Source organism: Carassius auratus, chromosome 9, assembly GCF_003368295.1.
Source record: "Carassius auratus strain Wakin chromosome 9, ASM336829v1, whole genome shotgun sequence".
In the NCBI taxonomy this organism is placed as follows: Eukaryota; Metazoa; Chordata; class Actinopteri; order Cypriniformes; family Cyprinidae; genus Carassius; species Carassius auratus.
The window spans coordinates 4,129,363-4,151,440 of record NC_039251.1 but is presented as its reverse complement, the minus strand read 5'-3'; the positions used below and the strand labels follow the sequence as shown (position 1 = coordinate 4,151,440).

The window sequence follows — 22,078 nt, the reverse complement described above, 5'->3', positions numbered from 1 at the left end:
AGTGAGTTTGTGTTGTTCCGCTGGTGACCAGCAGAGGTCAGTGTGACACTGGGAGTGTGATCAGAACTGTGCAAGACACCGGGGCATGTTGTCACAATGAGAATGTAACATTAAACAGCATATTGTTGTATTTCCAGCTAAATTTAAGCAGTAGAACAATTATATTGATTCAACAAACCTCAAAATTACTCAGATACACGCCGTGTGACATCTAGCCCCGATCTACATTTTTTTCACAGAACAAGCTGTGTGCTTTGTCTTGATATATTTTGCCTGATGGAGTGATTAGGTTTTCTAAATGCAGAGTCATTTGGGCATACATTTAATTGTCTTTCTGTCCCTTTTGTTTTTTTATTTCTCATCATGACTCTACTGCTAATTGGTTTGGGACTGAGTTGCTCATTCAGGAAAACATTACGGCACACAATGTGTGTGAAATTATCATTGTTCCCAGAATACAGCACGAGAGAACTGCATTCTGAACCACTATGGTTTTGTTAATGAAGCACTTTTGAATGATTCTGGTGGGGGTTTTATTGTTAAACTATGCCCTTTTCTTAATGTTTTGAATCTTAACAGTTAAAAAAAAACGTAGTGCTATGAAATTTTAGTTAAACATCTAATTCGCTCACATTTAGAAGGAAATCCAAATTAACCGGTAGTCTGTTCATTTCTGAAAGCAATAAGCTGTGGTTGTGACTAGTTATTTCACTGCAGGTAGACAATAGACAGTGTTTGTGAGGAACTAGTATTCAGTTCATTACTCTTACAGAAATCTGAGCTGTTACTGAGGTTGAGATGTGATTGGCCACTGCTCTGTTCTGAAGAAGGAAGTTGAGCTTTCCTCCATTTCCTCTTTCCTGTCAGCAAACACAGTGACCGTATGGGAATCGTCTCCTGAGTTTCCTCTCTTATCTCTGTCAGACTCACACAAGATAAACTACATTCATGTGGAGCAGACCGGGGCTAGTTGTCACACACTTCACTCCAGAAATGGACCTTTATAGTCTTGACCTCAGAAATAAAATGTTTGAACATGTACGCTGTTTATAACCTGTAAAAGTTACAAAAGCTCTCGCAGCGATGGCAGTCTTTCTAAAGGGAAACCTTTGTACATATTTACCCCTAAAAGATGCATTTTAGTATGGGATAGTGCAAAACAACGATGGGGCATGTTGTCACACTCTATTTACATTTTATGTTCATAAAGTTCTTTTATTAATAATGAAGCATAATATAAAAATATAAGCCTAATATTTAAAGAAAAATGTTAAAGAAAATTTTAATCTAAATGAGCCATAAATGCGAAATATGAAGAAATTATTTAATTTAAGTTCAAATCTACACTCAACAATATTTAGGCCTGAATTTAAGATTGATGTAATTAAATTGCATATGATATTTCCATGCATTTTGATTGCTCAGTTTTAACATAAACTGATGAACGAAATGTGATGCATGTTTGTCTGTTGTGCAGAAACGGGTCAGATTATACATTTATCGTCAATAAATCTGTTTGTCTTTTTCATACATTATAGAGGAATAAATTCAATAGGTTCTTGATGAACAGATTTATTTAATCACATACATTTAGAAAATGTTTATTTCAATAATTTTCAAAGAAATCTTCCATTGTTCATTCAGATATGACAGACAAAAAGGCAAGTTTATTGGTTGTTTGTTAAAACTCTCTAATCCAAATGGATGGGCAAAGTATATTTTAATTAAAACGCATCAATCTTAACGTGATTTCCTCTTGTGACGACTTGCCCCGGTCTCTTCTATATATGAGCGTTTGATGACCGATTCCCTTCTGGTGAGTTTAAGTGCTTTATTGCCCTGCACTTTGAAAGGTCAGGGTGCACAAACTTTCTTTCCCGTAGAGAAGCATTAGAGGTTCCTAACCTCCTCTGTCAGCTGGAGAAATACAATCTGTGTTTCTCAGGCTTTGAAGTCACGCGTCCACATCCTTGGGCTTTGCTGCTCCTTCTGGAGAGTCCCTCTCTGGGTTTGGGGAGGTTTAGAGAGGTTCTCCTCCTGAATGCTTGCTCTGTCACAGAGTTAATGTGTTTCAGATGTTCAGTGTGAGTGTAAACGGTCGAGATGTTGCTGGAGGTTGTTGTTCACACGGAGGTGTTCAATGGCTTACACGTATACTTTACATGGCTTTTCTTCATGCACCAGAGGTTGTGGGAATTGCATTCACACATGAACATTGAAGAGGGATTTTTTTTATTATTATTGTTGGGTAGCTAATGCACAATATGTACATTAATAAACATTTGATCACATTTTCCTACTTATTGTGTAGCGGATCCACACTCAATTTGTTGAACTGTTTGACATACCTGTACTGGTTAAATGGTTTATTTCTTCTTGAAATTTGGTGAGCTTTTCTCATTGTGAGTCAAGAATGTGCAAGCAAAGTTTCAACACATTTTTGCTGCACTGATTGTGTGCAACATGATTCTCAGACAGCTCATTTCAAGCATTTAAGCAGGAGCTGTATTTTAAGATGAGTTGTTGCTTGTGTCCGAGCGGTTGATGTATATCTTCGCTGTCAGAGCAATTACACCAGTGTCTTCATCAGTTGGAGTGAATGGAGACTGACACGTCCTGCACAACCTTTGCTCTTGTCCAGTTCTGGTGATTTGTGCCGTTGTTCAGTCAGCCGTCAGCCGAGCGTTAGATGAGGAGAGTCTCGGGGAAGTCTCCTGACATCAGTCAGACGCTCAGAGGAACAGAAAACACACTGACACACATCTGGCCTCGCGCTGAGAGGATCAGGAGGATCAGTGCTAAAAGCTATTTTATCAGCAGAATCTCTCCATCTCCATCATATATGTCAGATAAAACATAGTCAACTCAACTGAACATGTCAAAAGTTTGGAATGATTAAGATTATTTAATGCTTTTTAATATGTTCTGCTCACTGAGCCTGCATTTAGTGAAATATTTTATAATATTTTCAGCGTCATTCCTCCAGTCTTCAGTGTCACATGATCTTCAGAAATCATGAAAATATGATGATTTACTGCTCAAGAAACATTTCTGATTATTACTAATGTTGAACACAGTGGTGCTTCATAATATTTTTGTGGAAAAATTTAATAAGAAAGAAATATATATATATATATATATATATATATATATATATATATATATATATATATTATCAAGGATGCCTTAAATTGATCAAGTGACAGTAAATACATTAATAATGTTAATAATGATTTCTATTTCAAATAAATGCTGTTCTGTTGAACTTTCTATTCATCCAAAATATCACTGGTAAATAAAATTGTATCTGACCACTGAAACAAAATATTTAAAAAAAGTTAATTTTTTACAGTATTTTTGATGAGCAGAAGAGACTTCTTTCAAAAACATTGAAAAATATTAAGTATTTCAAACTTCTGACCAGTAGTGTATACTGTATACAATATAATTTGTAAATATGTAAATCATATTTGTTTTTCTTTTATCATGATATAAGTGACACGGTTATGAAGTGAACATTGCAAACCAGGATAAATCATTTATCTGCAATACACAGATGCTTTAAATGCAGTTCATCCAGTCAGAGTATATTTGAGTCTCGAGCTCATAGTTTGTGAAAGGATTCAGCGGGTGTTTTCAGCTGTTCTTGATCGTCGCGCGCACACACACACACACACACACACACACACACACACACACACACACACACAGCAGCTGTCTACACTGAACACTTGCACATAAAGAGCTGTTGTGCTGATCGGAGCAGAAGGGCGTTTGGACAGTCAGAGATCTGATCACTGAGCTCACGCTGAACACTGACAGGATTCTGATGATCTCACCTGCTGTATGGGACTGCACTAAAGCTGACAGTTTCCACAGGCCTTACATATGTGCATCTAATTTAATTGTGTTAAAAGTGTGTGTGTGTGTGTGTGTGTGGAGAGGGTGACTTATGACATAACCCATGTCCCCATTTTTCAAAACACTTATAAATCATACAGAATGAGTTTTTTTGAGAAAGTAAAAATGCACAAAGTTTCCTGTGAGGGTTAGGGTTAGGGGTAGGGCCATAGAATATACAGTTTCTACAGTATAAAAACCATTACGCCTATGGGATGTCCCCACTTTTCACAAAAACAAACGTGTGTGTGTGTGTGTGTTCATTAAGTAATTCTTAATTCTGCAGAGCATATGCTGCATGTGATTGTTTAAGTAGTAACACACGTTGTTGTGGAAGAAAACACATTTGTAAATGTCTTAAGACTATATATATATATATATTTGGGATGGATGGCCAAAATTTATATAATGATATATTTCTTATTTTCGGTCAATATGATTCAAACGTCGATTTAAACACTATTTTTGTAGCATTCTGAAATAGAAATCTTTTGTAGCATCATAAATGTCATTATCATCACTTTGATCAATTTTAAGAATCCTTGCTAAATAAAAGTATTAATTTCTATAATTTATTTCCCCCCTCCAAAAAAATTACTTTGGCTCAAAATAAATACAGCAATAATAATAATAATAATAATAATAAAACATTGGTAGTGTAGGCTGATTGTTTTTATAAATGTGAACAAATATGATTCAGCCAATAAAAGAGTATAAAAAAGTGATCTAAAAATTGGGCAACAAAAGCGTTGCTCATTGAGAATGCAGTCTGATTGTCTGCCAGCAGGAGGCGCAGAGAGAGCAGCAGAAACAGCCAGATTCATTCAGAGATACATTCACATAAACACCCCAGAGGTCTTTTGATTTTGAAACCTCATGTTCATTCAATGAAGTCAAAAGCCACAAATAAATACATTTATGGGAAACGCTGGTAATATATATCTACGTTTTGGAAACGTTTAAAAATAATATCACTGTCATTGAAAAAAATTAAATTGCGATACATATTGATACTGAATTATTGTCCATATATATAATAAGACCTATATATATGGGTGTGTTATTATTTTTACCTTGATACCAGTATTGAGTTTTAGTGCAGGTAAATAACGACTGAATGACTGATATAACATCAGACGCTGGTGTCCAGTAAAGGCGTCCGTGTCTGTCTGTGAGGACATGTTTCCTGTAAGTGAGCTCTGCTGGATTCATGAGCTGTGTCTGCTGCAGTCTCTGATCTCTTCATGAGGAACACAGCTGCTGTTAGTGAAGGAGTCTGATGCTGAGTGCAGTGGAGTGTTACAAGTGTGTGTAGAGCGTCCCTCAGGCCCCGCAGCGGGGTGTGATGAGCGCCCCATCACTGACATCCTGCTTCAGAGTCATCTCCTGCCTTGTCTTTGTTAGCAAGTCCTCACATTTATATATTTTGTTTGTTTGTTCGTTTTTTTTTGTTTCGTGTCAAATCAACCAAATGTGGGTCATTTTGTGTCAGAGGTCCCAGATAAAAATTAGGCCTATTTACAACTTTTTTTCTGGTGAATAAAATGCGTAAACGATAAAAAAAAGCCTAAATATTAAATACCATTGAGTGTTTATTGAGTAATCCATATGTTTGTATAAGAGGGTCAAAATGACCATTTTCAGCTGAGATTCAGAGCCAGATTGCGGGGGGTTAAGAATGACTTCAGAAAGATGGCATCATCATGATCTAATTCTTCCACAGAGATTGGTAACTTTATTAATAAAATCTGTTGACTTTAGCTATCCTTGTTGTATTATATACCAATGGTGACAATTCAAAAATGGGAAAAAACACTTTTTGTGTGCTTTTCCCCAAACTTTGCAAGAAATATTAAAGATATAATTGAAATATCCTTTTAGATTCTGGTTCTTAACAAACTATTCTGTTGATATCTTCATTGTAAAGTCCCAAATATGGTTCAGACACAAACATATGGTGATCTCAATGCGTCTCTATAAGCACATTTTTAATTTGTACACATTTAAACTGGTCAAAAACCAAATGCTTCATTTTGCCTACAGCTGATACCTTTTTCCTTTTAAGGAGGAATATCTAAAGAACAAATTATGTTGAAACCGTTGAAATGTATCTGGTATCATAACAGTTGCGTAGAACATACCTGTCTGAACACCAGAAATGATCTTTTAACCAAGATTTCATGCCTATAACTAGATTCTGGTTTTTAAAAAAACTTTTCTTTTGGCATCTTAATTTCCAAAGCCCTATATGGTTTAGTCCCACAAGCATGAGGATCTCAAAACGGCTCCATGTGCAAATTGAATTTGACCCATTTTCATTGATCAAAAATCAAATGATAAATCACTTAGCATAAATCTAGGACTGTAAATGACTGCTTCTTCAAATATAAAGATGTAAAGCTCAAACAAACCAAAGCACAGTTTGTAACCGCTGAAAGCACTCAATCACTGTGGTCCTGCCAGATGCCTCTTCAGTTGCAGGTTGTTTCTTCTTCAATGGAGGAGCATTGAGAGCAGCTTCTGGCAGCATTTGTTTCTGGTTAGCAGGACTCTTTCACAGCGCTGACCTGCACCCCGGAGAGATTCCTTCCTGCCGTTAACCCTCACCCTCCCTGTGTTAGATGTCAAATCCTGGTTCCTGGTGGCTGTAACAGGCTCAGCTTCAGTAAGAGCCTGGGCTGTGGTGCTGTGGTAATATGTGGTTATACGGTATGAAGATTGGAGGGATTGTGAGGTAATGAGTGTTATTACACATCTAGCTTCTGTCTCCTCTTCTGCAGCGATGGCAGGATGATTCGCTGACTGTTGTGTGTTTTATTCTCATTTGTAGGTCACTTTAAATGGAAGGATCTGCTAAATTAATAAATGTGCATTTTGTGGCCCAGAGGTCAGAATCCAGAGCTGAGAAACGCTTGTATTTCAGTATGAAATTTCCATATCATGCACAAAAAGAGAGTTTCTAAATGCATATTTTTAAATTAGATTTCAGTACACAATGTTGGATCATTTAAATTACTGTGATATTATATTACGCTAGTTTCTGCCTTTATAAATCCTGATTCGTTCCTCACTTTTAATTTAAGATGAAATTTTGGTTTTTACACCAAGCCACAGGACATCTTACATAGATGCAGATTTAATTTAACAGAGTGGTCATATAAGTATGACACGGCCTAAAAGTTGGACTTGACCTGAACTGCTCCAGCATCTGTGTTTGTGGAGTCTCTCTGGTGGTTTAATCGTGTCTCTGTCCTGAGTGAGCAGAATAATGCTTTCAAAGATGCTGATTTCAGAGTCTGTGTGTGTGTGTGTGTGTGTGTGTGTGTGTGTGTGAGCCTGTGATTGTGTGAGTGCTGACTCCGAGATCTGTACAGAAGGACGTAGGGTCAGCAGTGACACATGTTGTAGTCCAGCAGGTTGAGGTGTTTGCTGCTCCATGAAAGATGTCCAGCGTCTGCTTTGAGTCTCCAGGTGTTCACTGAAACCTTCTTGTACTTCTGTAGAACTGGACGGAAATACAGCGAGGCGCAGCTTGTATTGTGTTTGAAAGCAGCTGCTCTTTCTCTTTCTTCTCTTCAGTCTCTTCAGAACAGTTAGCTGCTTGTCGTGAAAGACTCTTTGTGTAAGAGTCTGTGGGAGAATGTCATCAGCCCAACCTCTGTACAGAACATTATTCAATTACTGCATCAAAAGACTGAATATAACACGAACAAATAGTGGAGAAGTGCTGCCTGCCCAAACGAATACATTCATGACAGAATTACTTCATTATTTTTATTGAATTAATTATTGCAATGATAAATAGTATAATAATAAAGTAAATTAAGTAATTTAAATATTAAATATATTAATTAAAATGGGATAAATAGAAAGATGGAAATTAAACCAAAATAATAATTTAAATTATGTTAAATAAATAAATGAATTAAGATTAATTAGGGGAAAAAATTACCAAATAATTTAAATCAATCTGTCAATAAAATCAATGAGAAAAATAGAACACTAAAACAATAAATTAAAAATTTAATAATTTATAAATTTAATAAAAAACGTAATAAATTCATTGCATTTAACTCATTTTAATAATTTTATTACAGTTTCTATTTTAATTTAATTATTAAAATTGTTATTATTATTATTATTATAGTAAAACATATAATTTAAATAAATTACATTAAAAGAAAAATCCTTAAGAAAAATAGATAAAAATAAATAAAATCAGAAAGTAAACCCAAGTAAATAAGTATTTATTTAATATTTTTTTCTCTGCTCAGAAGCCGTGGCCGGGAGGTGTAATACTGACTGGAAGCAGGAGACGAGGACATGCTTTCACATGACTGAGAGACTTTGTGACCTACACAGACCTCAATACAGGGATTTACTGTATTTACCTTCTAGTGTCTAGTTTCTTAGAGATCTGAAAAACAAACTGTGCCTTTCAGTAACTGTTTTGGTTCCAGTGTAGAGGTTTTGACAGGCTTGAGTCCCCAATATAGCTTTGGACGTTAAGGAATCTGGTTAATGGACATGTTGTCATCTAGACGACAGTGAAATGCCTGCGAGTTTGATAAATAATATTGCATTCATTGTGTAGGTCTTTGAATTATGCATTGCATTGTGCTTTAGCTCTTACTTTAAATTAGTTTAGTTTTCATTTTAATGTAATTTTCTGCAAGCATATTATCTTTATGGTTTTCTTTCAGCGTAGAAATTGAGTGTTTGTCAAGAAAACATTGATGTTGGCTTCAAAAAATGTCAGATCTACAAGTTTGAGGGATTTAGTGTTGTGCTTAATGTAAATGGGTAGTGGATTGAAGCAGGTTAATGGTGTTTTGTGTGTTCAGCTGATGGACAGATTGAAATCTTTGTGATTTTGATCGTCTGATGTGTTATAACTGTACGTCTGGTCAGAGCAGATAAAACACATCAGACTGAGACCTGTGCCAAGTTTAGTGGATTTACAGATTCACAGTAGCAGCTCGTTTGACCTCAAATCAAGACACTTCAGTCTTCTTCAGACAGACACCTGAAGATCAAGGTCACAAGGTCATCGGTCACATGACCTTGAGGTGGACATGACAAGGTTAACATTCAGTTTCTTCTGTGTGAAGATTCACCAGTGTGAGGATGTATTTGACTCAGTTTCTGCTCTGTGTTGTGTCCGGAGGTTCAGTAATACACATCATATGAGCTGTAATTGAAAGCACATTATACACCTGGTCTTTCTCTCCTGAGGCTCTTCTAACACTTCCTGAGCCAAACGCCTGTAAACATGTAATTAGGACGATGGAAGCGTTTTTTAAAAGTGCATCATGATTATCTGGGCCTCACAGAAGAGCTGGAGGGCAGAAATCATACTGTACCAGTGAAACTGAGCATTATTACACTTAAAGTCCTTCACTGCTCCTCTGATATTTAGGAGTACATTCATGACATTTTAGAATGACTTCATGCATTCATCAAGAGCCCAGTCTCATTTATTTTATAGCACTTTATACAATAGAGATCATTTCAGAACAGCTTCAAGGGAAAATAACAGAATCAGTGATTATGTCGATTCAATCAGTCGATTATCAAATTAATTCAGTTTAATCTGTAAATCAGCTCTACAGAAGACAATAGAGTCATTATTCACATCTATTCAGGTCAGTTTTGTTCTCATCTGAAAATGTCAGTGTTAAATTAAATTGATACTATTTCTGAATGAAAATTGTCGTTTGAGGAATTTATCCATAAATTAGATCAAGTTGATCTGGTTATCAACAATTTGTTTTATAAATAAATATATTTAATGAATTAATAAATTAAACTTAGAAAAATAAAATAAAAATGTTTTATAAAATAGAAAAATTTAATGAAAAAATGAATGAGACAAAATGTACATTTAAAACAATAAATAGATAAATAAATAGATTTATAAATTATAAATGAATCATCTGATTAGTGTCAGTACTATTAAACTGAAAGTTAATTGTCTTTTAATGAATGTATCCATAACTAATGTGATAAAGATAATCCAGTTATAAATGAAAGATGTAATCACTGGTTTTATTTTGAAAATAGAAATGACTGTAAATACAAAAAAATAGAATTGGTCACACTAGACTTTATTAAAAGAAGAATAATTGCCTTTGTGAATTTTTATGTCTTCCATGACTGTAAAACATATTTAATTAATTAAAGAGTCCTCCTTTAAATGATTTTTAATTGATTTTTAAATGATTTTACCTGATTTTTTTTAATCACTTTTAATTTTTTTTCTAATTTTGACTTTTAAAGTTAATATTGTTAAACTATTATACACCATTGAAGTTCTCTTCTTCTTGTTCTGGAGTTTGTGATGCTGATATAGCACAGAATGATGAATACGTACAGTGTTTTGTCTTTGAAGCTGCAGATATCTGGAGACTCTTCTCTGAGCTCTGGATCTCTGTCAGGATCTGCAGGAAAACTAAACACATGTCATATTATCAGAGCCAGTTTTGGACCATGCTTTTGTGTTTTTGTAATTCTGGTTGTGAATGATCTCATAACTGTGTGTGTTTAGTGCTGATGGTCTGATATTGTTGCTCTGTTGTGATTTTGTTGAACTCTGCTAGTAGCTTCATTACTATTTTGCTTTATTAATTATTTCTGAATCAAAGCTTATATAAGAATTGAAAACTAATACCATATGAAACTAATAAACTTAAGTATGCATGTGATCCATTTGTCGGTAGTCCATAAATCAGCCAAAACACACATAAGAGTCATTCAAAAAGTCATATTTTTTGTATCATATTTTCAAAATGCATGAGTTCAAATGGCTTAGAATCAGCATAAATCTGTTTACTGTGAAAACAATTAAATTTATTCATTCAAAAAGTATTAAATATGGCTGTGGAAGAAGAAAAAAATCAATTAGATAAATGTAATGTGTTAGTTTAAAATATTTAATTTATGATTTATAGAGAAAATTGTGTATTTAAATGCATCATCATTGTTTTACAGATTTCAGCATGACTGAGAGAGTTTGTATTCATTCATATTTATCAGTTGGTTTATGTTCAATGCAATTCAGAAACATCTTTCACTTAGGAAAAAATATTTTTATCTGTTTATATAAAGATGCAAGTGTTTGATAAATATTTGATCATCTGTAATTGAAAAGATTTTGGTTTACTGTGTGTGTGTGTGAGTGTGTGTGTGTGTGTGTGTGTGTGTTTGTGTCATATCAGGACACAACTCTGTATAATGACATGGGTATGACACAGGTATTACAAGGAGAGGGTGACTTATGAGGACGTAACCCATGTCCCCATTTTTCAAAACGCTTATAAATCATACAGAATGAGTTTTTTTGAGAAAGTAAAAATGCACAAAGTTTCCTGTGAGGGTTAGGGTTAGGGGTGGGGTTGGTGAAGGGCAATAGAATATACAGTTTCTACAGTATAAAAACTATTACACCTATGGGATGAACACACTTTACACAAAAACAAACGTGTGTGTGTGTGTGTGTGTGTGTGTGTGTGTGTGTGTGTGTGTAATGTTGTTCATGTGGACTGGATGTTTTGGCCATTAAATGGCTCTGTCTCTTTAATCGAGGTCTGTCCCGTGAGGTTTGTGCAGGTTTCTTCTCTTAATATCTGCAGCAGATCAGATGCTGATCCAGAGCCCTTCATGTCTGTCTGCTGGACATGATCTGTGCATGATGTGTGTCTGTAGCTTCACATATTTGTTGTAATAGCGAGTGAAATGTATAACAGAATATTGAGATTGAGGAGTTTCAGGTTTGGTCGGTCTGGAGCATGAAGTGAATATGTTTGATATCTGCTGATGTGAAGTGAAAGAGGATATACAGTATATTTAGTTCTTGCTCTCTGAAGCTCGTTGTAATGCTCTCTCATGGATCTCTGCTTCAGGCAGAAACTAATGAATGCACAGATCAGCAGCAGATTTCCATCAGCACAGTTCATGAGTTAACTCTTGTCTCTGATTATCATAAAGCTTTCAAGATTGAATTCCTCAGTCAAGTCCAGCAGCAGATTAATGGACAATAAGATCAATCTTGTGCTGTATCTGTGTTTCAGAATATGATACATTTGAAGGATTTGTGAGTCTAAAGAGAGAGTTCACCAAAATATCTTTGTCATTATTTACTCACCATGCAAACATTTCTGACTAACTTTCTTTCTTGAAAAGCAAAAGCTGAACGTAATATTTCAAATAAAGAAATAGTTATGTAGTTACTAAGTTGTTGTTGTTACAAAATCTAAAATTAATAATTATACATCAATAATGTAACAATAGTATCAATGATGACAATAATAATAATATTCATTGTTTTGTTAAAATTATCTTCTGTTTACTCACCATGCAAATTAATTGCTTCATTGAAAAACAAAAGCTGAATGTCATATAATTCAAATAACAATTATATTATTAGTATTAATAATAATAACAATAATAATATTAATGATGATGATAATAATATATTTTGGGTTTGTTATTTTTAATTAAACTTATTTTTTCGTCTATTTTGTCTTATATATAAAGGCACCATATTTTATAATACTTGAAACAATTCTTGAAATAAAGAGCACAAGTCATATAAACCACTATTATATTACTTTTATGTTGCTTTTTTATACTTTTTGAAACTTGACAGATTGATTTTTTTTTTTTTCACTGCTGTGATCCACATAATGTTCCAAAGTCAAATTCTTAAGTGTTTTTTTATTGAACATGAAGGATGATGACAGAATTGTCTTCTTTTTTTCATTGATGTACATTATTGTTTTACTCTGTCTGGTTGTTAGTGTCGGAGCAGAGCTCGAGTTCCTCTTCAGTTTTATCTGTGCTCTCTCAGTCTGGGACGCATCCGTCTCCTCGGCTCTGATGGGTTTTCAGGGTGTCTGGTTATGGTCAGTGTGTGATGAAAACAAGCCAAACCTGCTCCGCTTCCACCGTTCAGACGCTGTGTCACTGGGGAGCGATGCAGAGCTCAGAGACCTGATGTCTGTCCAGCAGACCAAAACCAGTCCGCCGTCCAGAATAACACTCCTGCAGTGAAACAGTGATCTGGTCTGAATCGGGAGAGAAATCTGCACAGATCAAGCAGCGTTTAAACAGCTCTAAACTAATCTGTGGCTGGATTTTGATGTAGTATTTGAGTTAAAAATATCTTATTGCTTGGATTTGTTTCATCTTTTGTCTTCTCCAGATGTATGGATTACTTGTGGATTATTGTGATGTTTTATCAGCTGTTCCCATTCACTGCAGAGCACCCATTGCTGAACAATTCATCCCAGAGATTTTCCTGCTGAAACATCTACAAGGTGTTTAACTCTCATTATAAATGTGAGAATGTGTGTTACCATTCAGGAAAAGTGTCTCTGTTGATCACACACTCACAATCCGGTTGTGTTTTCAGCTTTGCTGGTTTGTGTTGTGTTATGTTGAGCAGCCCTGGGTTACCATCAGCATCTGTCAGAGACTTGCACACGAGGATGTCTATTATTTTCACAGGAAGGGAAATGAATAGCAGTGTGTGGGTGCGGTTATGAGGAGAAAAGACAGCCGTCTTCATTAATGATCACTGACACAATCCACAGACTCTTTAGATAAATACTCTCACTGTCGAGAAACAATGCACCTGTGCTTTTATCAGAACGGATCAGTTCCTACATCAGAGTTAGTGCATGAAGCAATGAAACCAGAGACTCTTCTGTCAATGAAATATGATCACAAGTGCTCCGGAGACACACGCATCTTAAACTAACTTTTATTGGTTGTGTGTGTGTGTGTGTGTATCCCAGTCCTGAGACACAGTGTAGAATTATCTCTGTTTCTGATGAGCTTTGCTCCAGATGAAGAGGAGAAATGTTTCTTTGTAAAATGATGAAAGCTGCGTGAGGAAAAGCAGGCAGAAGTGTGTCATATATTCACCCGAAGATAAAGAGTACGATGTCATGAGTCACATATGACAAATCACACACATATGACTGCACAAACGAACATGATCTCAACTAAACAGAAACACAATGAAGTCCAGAAGAAGAGATGTGGACCTCATAATAACTCTTCCTCCAGTGAAACAGTGCATCTCCTGTTGTCTCTCACAGATTAGTTTAGATCTGTTTAAACGCTGCTTGATCTGTGCAGAGCTCTCTCCTGATTCAGACCAGAACACTGTTTTTAGTGTTTAGTTTTTAAAATCATCTTAATGCTGGATATGTTTCATCTTTTGTCTTCTCCAGATGTGAACTGATGGACTGGAGTGCTGTGGATTATTGTGATGTTTTTATCATTTCTTATTTTTCTGATATATTGTATTGCCTTCCCAACTTTAAGCTTTTACTTCAAACTTTCTGGCTTGGCTTTTTCAAGCCAACTTAAAGATTGCCTACAAACTTTACTATCTAGTTATACTTCTATTGTCTTTGAAATAAGGCTAAAGAAGAAACGTGTGGCGTAAACACCAATCTTTAAGTTAATTACTCAAAGTTAAAGAAATGATAACTGAAATGTAAGATTATATTACACACAACATTAAGTTGCATTATTATTATTTCAACAGAACCCTTTAAAATAATGTTTGCACCTTATGAAGTTTAATTAAATCAATACATTTGAGATTTTAACTTGCAGCCTTGCATTTATTTAAGTTTAAGTGTGTGCGTGTGTGTGTGTGTGTGTGTGTGTGTCTGTGTGTGTGTGTGTGTGTGTGTGTGTGCGTGTGTGTGTGCGTGTGTGTGTGCGTGCGTGCTGCGTGCGTGCGTGTGTGTGTGTGTGTGTGTGTGTGTGTGTGTGTGTGAGACGTGATATAATTGTATTAAGTGTATCTCCATCAGCGCTCCTCTGTTTCCGCTCAAGTTCAAGGCCTGATGATTAATGATAATAATCACCTCAGCACTGATGGTTATTAACACCACAGGCTCATTATCTGTCAGACCTCACATCCTGGTCACATTTAGCACGTTTTCAGTGGACAGAGATATGAAAGGTTGGAGATTCCAGCAGCTGTTTCCCATTTAGTCCCAATTAAACCACTGAGTTGTTCCTGTCAGAAGAAAGAAGCAGTTTTGGTTTCTGTTGCCAGCTGGGTCATCATGGCATAATATCCAATAAACTTTAGATGTGGAAAGGCTTCTGAATGGTGAAGGCATGGGAGAAAGTTTCTACTCTTAATATAAGAAGAAAGACCTGGATATCTGTGATGTTAACAGCACTGTTGATGAAACAGATCTTTCAGAGATCTGATTTGTGTGTACTCTGACTATAATAAAGCATGTTGTGTTTTTGGTTTTTGGCAGCAGTGTAATAACAGAAAACCCCAGTGTAAAATCTATCTGTCATTTCACTGCCAGCATCTTAAGATTCGGTCTGTTTCCTCGTTCAGTCTGTTTGTGTAATGATCGTTTGTCTGTCTGTTTTTAATGTTTATATCATCTACTCAACCGAGGAGGCTGTTTCTATAGCAGATCTGTTTTGATTTCTGTTCAGGACGGTCGGTGTTGGTTATTAAAAGAGAATCCATCAATTCCTGAAATGAGAGTTTAGCTCTTATATGTGTGTGTGCTGGCAGTTCACAGCATCTTTAGGAGTTAAAAAAAAAAAACTGATTTCATAAGGCCCTATAACATCAGGCTTATTAGATTAGATTTAGATAGAACGTGACTGTGTGACTTGTTCTGAAGAAACAGCAAAGAGTTGCATGATCAGAAGTCCTGTCCGTCCACAACTAAATACTAAATACTGATCATTTCAGTCATAAGCAGTGGAAACCGAGTTCAGTAGCTGCTAAAACTCTGGATATGTGCTATCTGGTAGTTATTTTTTATTGTATCAAGCAAAAATTTTATCTTTTATGTTCAAGACTGAATATAAAGTTAAAGTTATTTTGCTTCTCAAGTAAATGTGTTTTATTGATGTGTTTTTAAGAATATACTGAAAAATCACTGGTAACAATTTACTGAAATGTGCAAAGCATTATAATGCATATCTTTTCATGAGTAGATGCAAAGAAATGCATTATAATATTTGCAGTTGTAATATGGAATAGATATAACTTATAACTATACAATTATTCATGAGTTCATACAATGCACATACTATAATGTATATTACAATGCATACAATATATTATATCGTGTCATGTTTAGAGTAAATTGTTATGCAAATAATTGAATAATTTTTCACTGAAACAGGAATAATTAACTTTTATATGACCTTTCCTCTTGCTGTATATTATATATTACGGTACATTTTTCTCAGTATATTAGTACAGGAACATAACCGGGATCTTGAGTCTGTCACACTGCTTCACACCCGTCTGAGTGAACACGCAATCTCCCAGAGCTGTGAACATCAGCTACACCCAAACACACGTCTGCTGACCTACAACACACACACACACCCAAACACACGTCTGCTGACCTACAACACACACACACACACACACACACACACACCCAAACACACGTCTACTGACCTACAACAGACACCACACACACACACCCAAACACACACGTCTACTGACCTACAACACACACACACACACACACACCCAAACACACACGTCTACTGACCTACAACACACACACACACAGACACACCCAAACACACGTCTGCTGACCTACAACACACACACACACACACACACACACACACACACACAGACACACCCAAACACACGTCTACTGACCTACAACAGACACCACACACACACACACACACACACACACACCCAAACACACACGTCTACTGACCTACAACACACACACACACAGACACACCCAAACACACGTCTGCTGACCTACAACACACACACACACACACACACACACACACAGACACACCCAAACACACGTCTACTGACCTACAACAGACACCACACACACACACACACACACACACCCAAACACACACGTCTACTGACCTACAACACACACACACACAGACACACCCAAACACACGTCTGCTGACCTACAACACACACACAGACACACCCAAACACACGTCTGCTGACCTACAACACACACACACACACACACACACACAGACACACCCAAACACACGTCTGCTGACCTACAACACACACACACACACACACAGACACACCCAAACACACGTCTGCTGACCTACAACACACACACACACACACACACACACACACAGACACACCCAAACACACGTCTACTGACCTACAACAGACACCACACACACACACACACACACACACCCAAACACACACGTCTACTGACCTACAACACACACACACACAGACACACCCAAACACACGTCTGCTGACCTACAACACACACACAGACACACCCAAACACACGTCTGCTGACCTACAACACACACACACACACACACACACACAGACACACCCAAACACACGTCTGCTGACCTACAACACACACACACACACACACAGACACACCCAAACACACGTCTGCTGACCTACAACACACACACACACACACACACACACACACAGACACACACACCCAAACACACGTCTGCTGACCTACAACACACACACACACACACAGACACACCCAAACACACGTCTACTGACCTACAACACACACACACACACACACACACACACACCACACACAGACACACCCAAACACACGTCTGCTGACCTACAACACACACACACACACACACACACACCACACACAGACACACCCAAACACACGTCTACTGACCTACAACACACACACACACACACACACACACCACACACAGACACACCCAAACACACGTCTACTGACCTACAACACACACACACACACACACACACACACACACACCCAAACACACGTCTACTGACCTACAACAGACACCACACACACACACACACACACACCCAAACACACGTCTACTGACCTACAACACACACACACACACACACACGTCTACTGACCTACAACAGACACCACACACACACACACACACACACACACACACAGACACACACACACCCAAATACACGTCTACTGACCTACAACACACACACACACCCAAACACACACGTCTACTGGCCTACAACAGACACCAGTCACACACACACACACACACACACACATGTTTAACACTTAAAGGGACGGTTCACGTCAGCATTGTTTCAGTCTCGTTCCCGTTCAGTGGGTTTCTTGGTCCAGATGTTGACACAGTTTAATTTGTAAATGGCATGTTTTTCTTTCAGGATCAGGAAGTTTGTGACAGTTTCTCTCTGGATCACTATGATCCTGATACAGCAAGAGCTCTAAATGAGGCTATAAATCTCCCATTTTCAGTTAATAATTATCACAATTATATATTTATTATGCTCAACGTTAAAACATTTAAAAGTGCATCCCTTTTTTGCATGTGTACAACCAGTCATAAGTTTAGAAAAGTGTTTTTTCAAGTCATTATTGTTTCTGAAAGACATATTTTCTGCTCACCAAGGGTGTATTTATTTAATCAAAAATACAGTAAGATTGTGAAATAGTTTTATAATTTTAAATAACTGGTTTCTATTTGAATCTGTTTTAAAATGTAATTTATTTCACGCATATTAGGATCAATTTCTGATGGATCATGTGACACTGAAGACTGCAGTAATGATGCTCTGGAAGAAATTACATCTGACAGTATATTCATATGTAAAACATTTAATTTAAATTATCATAATATTTCACTATTTTGCTGTTTTTACAGTTAACTTTAAATCAAATAATGCAACCTTCTTTTTTTCTTTCTTTACTGAGGTCTTATAATAGCCTTCTACTTAATCACTGCAGTGTGTGAACAAAATCGAAATGTGTATGCAAAAAAAGAAAAATCGGATTCCTGGGACAAGGATAATCCTGATTGGTTTTCTTTATTTTGATATGTTTTCCAATCGTTTTAAAAAGCTTTGAGCTGCACATACTGAAGGTTTAACCCAGATCAAAACCAAGACTGAATGGCATGATCTAATCCAACGTCATAATTCTTGTTTTCTCTTGATTTGATCCGATCTGATAGCAGAAATCTAATTACATTTCTTTTGAACAACTGTTCTCTGATGTTTTGTATGTTTGAGGATCTGTTTTCCATTTTAATAAAGTGGATGATGTGTACTGCTCCAGTACTGCTTTAGTTTTCTGTGTGGAAAAGCAAATCCAACACTTTCTCAGTGTAGTTCATGTGAGCCAGTGTTGTGATACATTTTAAAGTGCTTTTTTCACTTCTTTTAAGAGCTTGATCAGTATAAATCTCCATCAACAATTTCAGTTCTGTCTAAAACCGGATGATCTGAGTAAATTCAGTAAGTTTAGAGTCAGTAAGCCATGTGTCTAGTGTGCTGTTCAGTGAGTCTCAGATGCTGTTGACTCTCGCTGCTTTTATCTTTTAAATATCGTGTGGTTTATGTGTATCAACATGCTCCAATAAACCCTGTGTTTGGACTGGAGTTTGAGGTCAAATAAATATATAGATGCATCATATGGAACTTTTTTGATCAGTTTTAACTTTCAGGTCTGTGTCTTTATTTAAGAGGCTTTTTGTCTTCTGGTGAAGGATGATAATCACAGGTTTGGATCAACACAAGGTGAGATTTGGATCTTTAGCTTAATTCCGTGCATTCTTAGTCATTTAAGTAATAAAAAAAAATGAATTGACCTGTGAAGACTTCGTAACACAAGTTAATGATTATATCTAGGGTTATTATAATCAACTAAACATAAAACCATTTCAATTAAAATTCATTATTTAAAAAGAAATCAAATGAAATAAAATATTTAAAAAAAACTAAACTTGTTTTATTTCAGCTAGTTGGCAACATTTCTCACTTCTGTTTAGTTTAAACCTTTTTTTTTTTTGCTTGAAATAAAATTAACTTGAATGAATAAAATTGTTTTAAGATTTTAATTTAAAAATATAACTTGTAACAATACTTTAATTATCAAATATTATGTAATTATTAAAATATCTTTTTAACTTGAAGTTCTAAAAGAGAACTTTTAGAGATTTTAGTTTAGATGTAGTTTTATTTTAGTTTATTTAAATGTTTAGTTTTGGTATTCTCTCTCTGTCTGTGTGTGTGTGTGTGTGTGTGTACACTAATAAAATGGCAACAAAAAAAAAACATAAACACATTTAAACAATTAAACATAAATCAATTAAAACAATAAAATATTTTAACCCAGTCTAATTTTAACCCAGACTATTTTGATAAAGAAAGGTTAGTCTCATTTCAAAACCAATGTATTTTCTCTTGTTCGTCACCGCTATAGAAATGATTTATATAGGAATATCAGTCTGTTTTCTGTTTGCAGATATTGGTTGAAGCTGTCAGATGGTTTTATGATTAAGAAACCATCAGCGTTTTAATATCATATAATGATTTTATAGGACCCGAGTGTCTCATTAGAGAAAGAAAACAGCAAACAGCCTCAGTAATGATATTAATACGGTCTGCAGCTCGTTAGTTTTTATTAGTCGGAGATCTTTGTGCTTTTCCTCCAGTTCTTCTGAGGAGATGTTTCATCTGCTCTGTCACTGAGACGAGACACACGCTTCAGGAAGATCATTCAACATTCACAGAGGTAAATGACCCACAGGTTAAACACGATCAGAGGTCAGACCTGATCTGAACGACAGCTCTGTCCTGTGTGACTCAGAAGTGTGAGAAAAAAGTCAAATTTGTAAGATAAAAAATGTACTATTAGCTTTATTTTTTAATTCCATGGTGAAAGCAAGCTTATAAAATGCAGCTCATCCAATCAGGACATAATTTATATATCATATGTGACTATAAAACATTATATGATTATAAGATGTGAATTCCGTGTATCTCAGTTGCTAATTAACCTTTTAACTGTCACCCCCATTTTTGAACATTGACATGAAAGTACACTATTCACACTTAAATTGTTATAATTCATAAACGCTTTTGAATACAGACCAAAGGTTGGTATCTTTTTAAAGAAGACAATCTGCAGATTATTGCAGAAGTGAAATCATTTAAAAAAATGAAAGCATAAAACAGTTATAGAAGTTTACATTTACTGTAAATACATTTATTATTTTATTTTTATTATATTTTATATAAAATAAATATTTTATAAAATATGTTTTAATCCAAAATTGCTACAAAATGAAAGCCACATGTCTAAATAAGTTGTGTTCCAAATTTAAAGTTGATATAAAAAAAATGTAGGTTCATATGCAATTTTGTTTAGGCGTTATACCACAAAAAGCCACCGGGGGCCATTGAAACTCCATTGAATTTTTTGGATGCATTTTTCTGTCACAAATGTATAAATTTCTCTCTCAATATTATGTCTATGACAAAATAACCACCAAATATGGAATCTTGAGACTCAGACCTTTCCAACAATATGTATTTTGTCGAGATTATGAAAAGTTTTGATTCTAAAAGACCGTAATATATATGGAATATGACACCTCCCACTAAGGGGGAGGAGCACGCTAAAAGATTTAAAAGTATGATTTCCATGGTAACGCAGCGTCCGATTTCAAAATGGTTTTCATAGGATGAATTTGGAGTATTTAAGCTTTCAAATGATATATAATTTATGATGATTACTAAAACATGTGATAGGGAAAAAGGAAGCGGAATAGATTTTTTGTGACAAGGGTCAGAACTCCTGTTATGATGTATATGTTTTGAGGTGCACTCTTTTTATAAATTAATCTTTTACTGTTCCTTCATAATTTTTAACAACAAAACGTGGTCAAATATCTATTTAGGAGTCTTAGACCTTTCCAACGATATATAGTTTGTCATTATTAGATTAGGATATAATTGTAATATATTGAAGTAAATTTAGGCGTCCCGTATACGGGACGGTGACATTTAACAGGTTAAAGTACTTATGAAGATGTCTTGTGCAACAAATGGCTTGTGTATGAGTTCAGTGGTTGACGGTGATTTAACACACAGCTCTGTTGTTCTTGTGTAATCAGGTAATAAAAGCAGCAGTCCACAGTATTTTAACCCAGTCTTTTAATCAGTGCTGAACCAAGAAGCATTCACTGAACCGCTGGGTAAACAACCACATCAGTACACTATATACTTTAATATCACAAGATGGGAATGTTTCTGCTGTTTGAAACAAATAGTGACACATAGTTCATTCTCTGGCACAATTATTTATAGTAAAGAATGGTCTCGGATTGCAGATGGTCAGGA

At 35.7% G+C, this 22,078-nt stretch overlaps 1 protein-coding gene across 6 annotated transcripts in view; it reads left to right on the top strand.

Moving 5' to 3' along the window:
* The window catches only part of LOC113109177 (NACHT, LRR and PYD domains-containing protein 3-like), a 1,077,877-nt gene that overhangs the window by 837,629 nt on the left and 218,170 nt on the right, over positions 1-22,078 (top strand). The window lies entirely within an intron of this gene.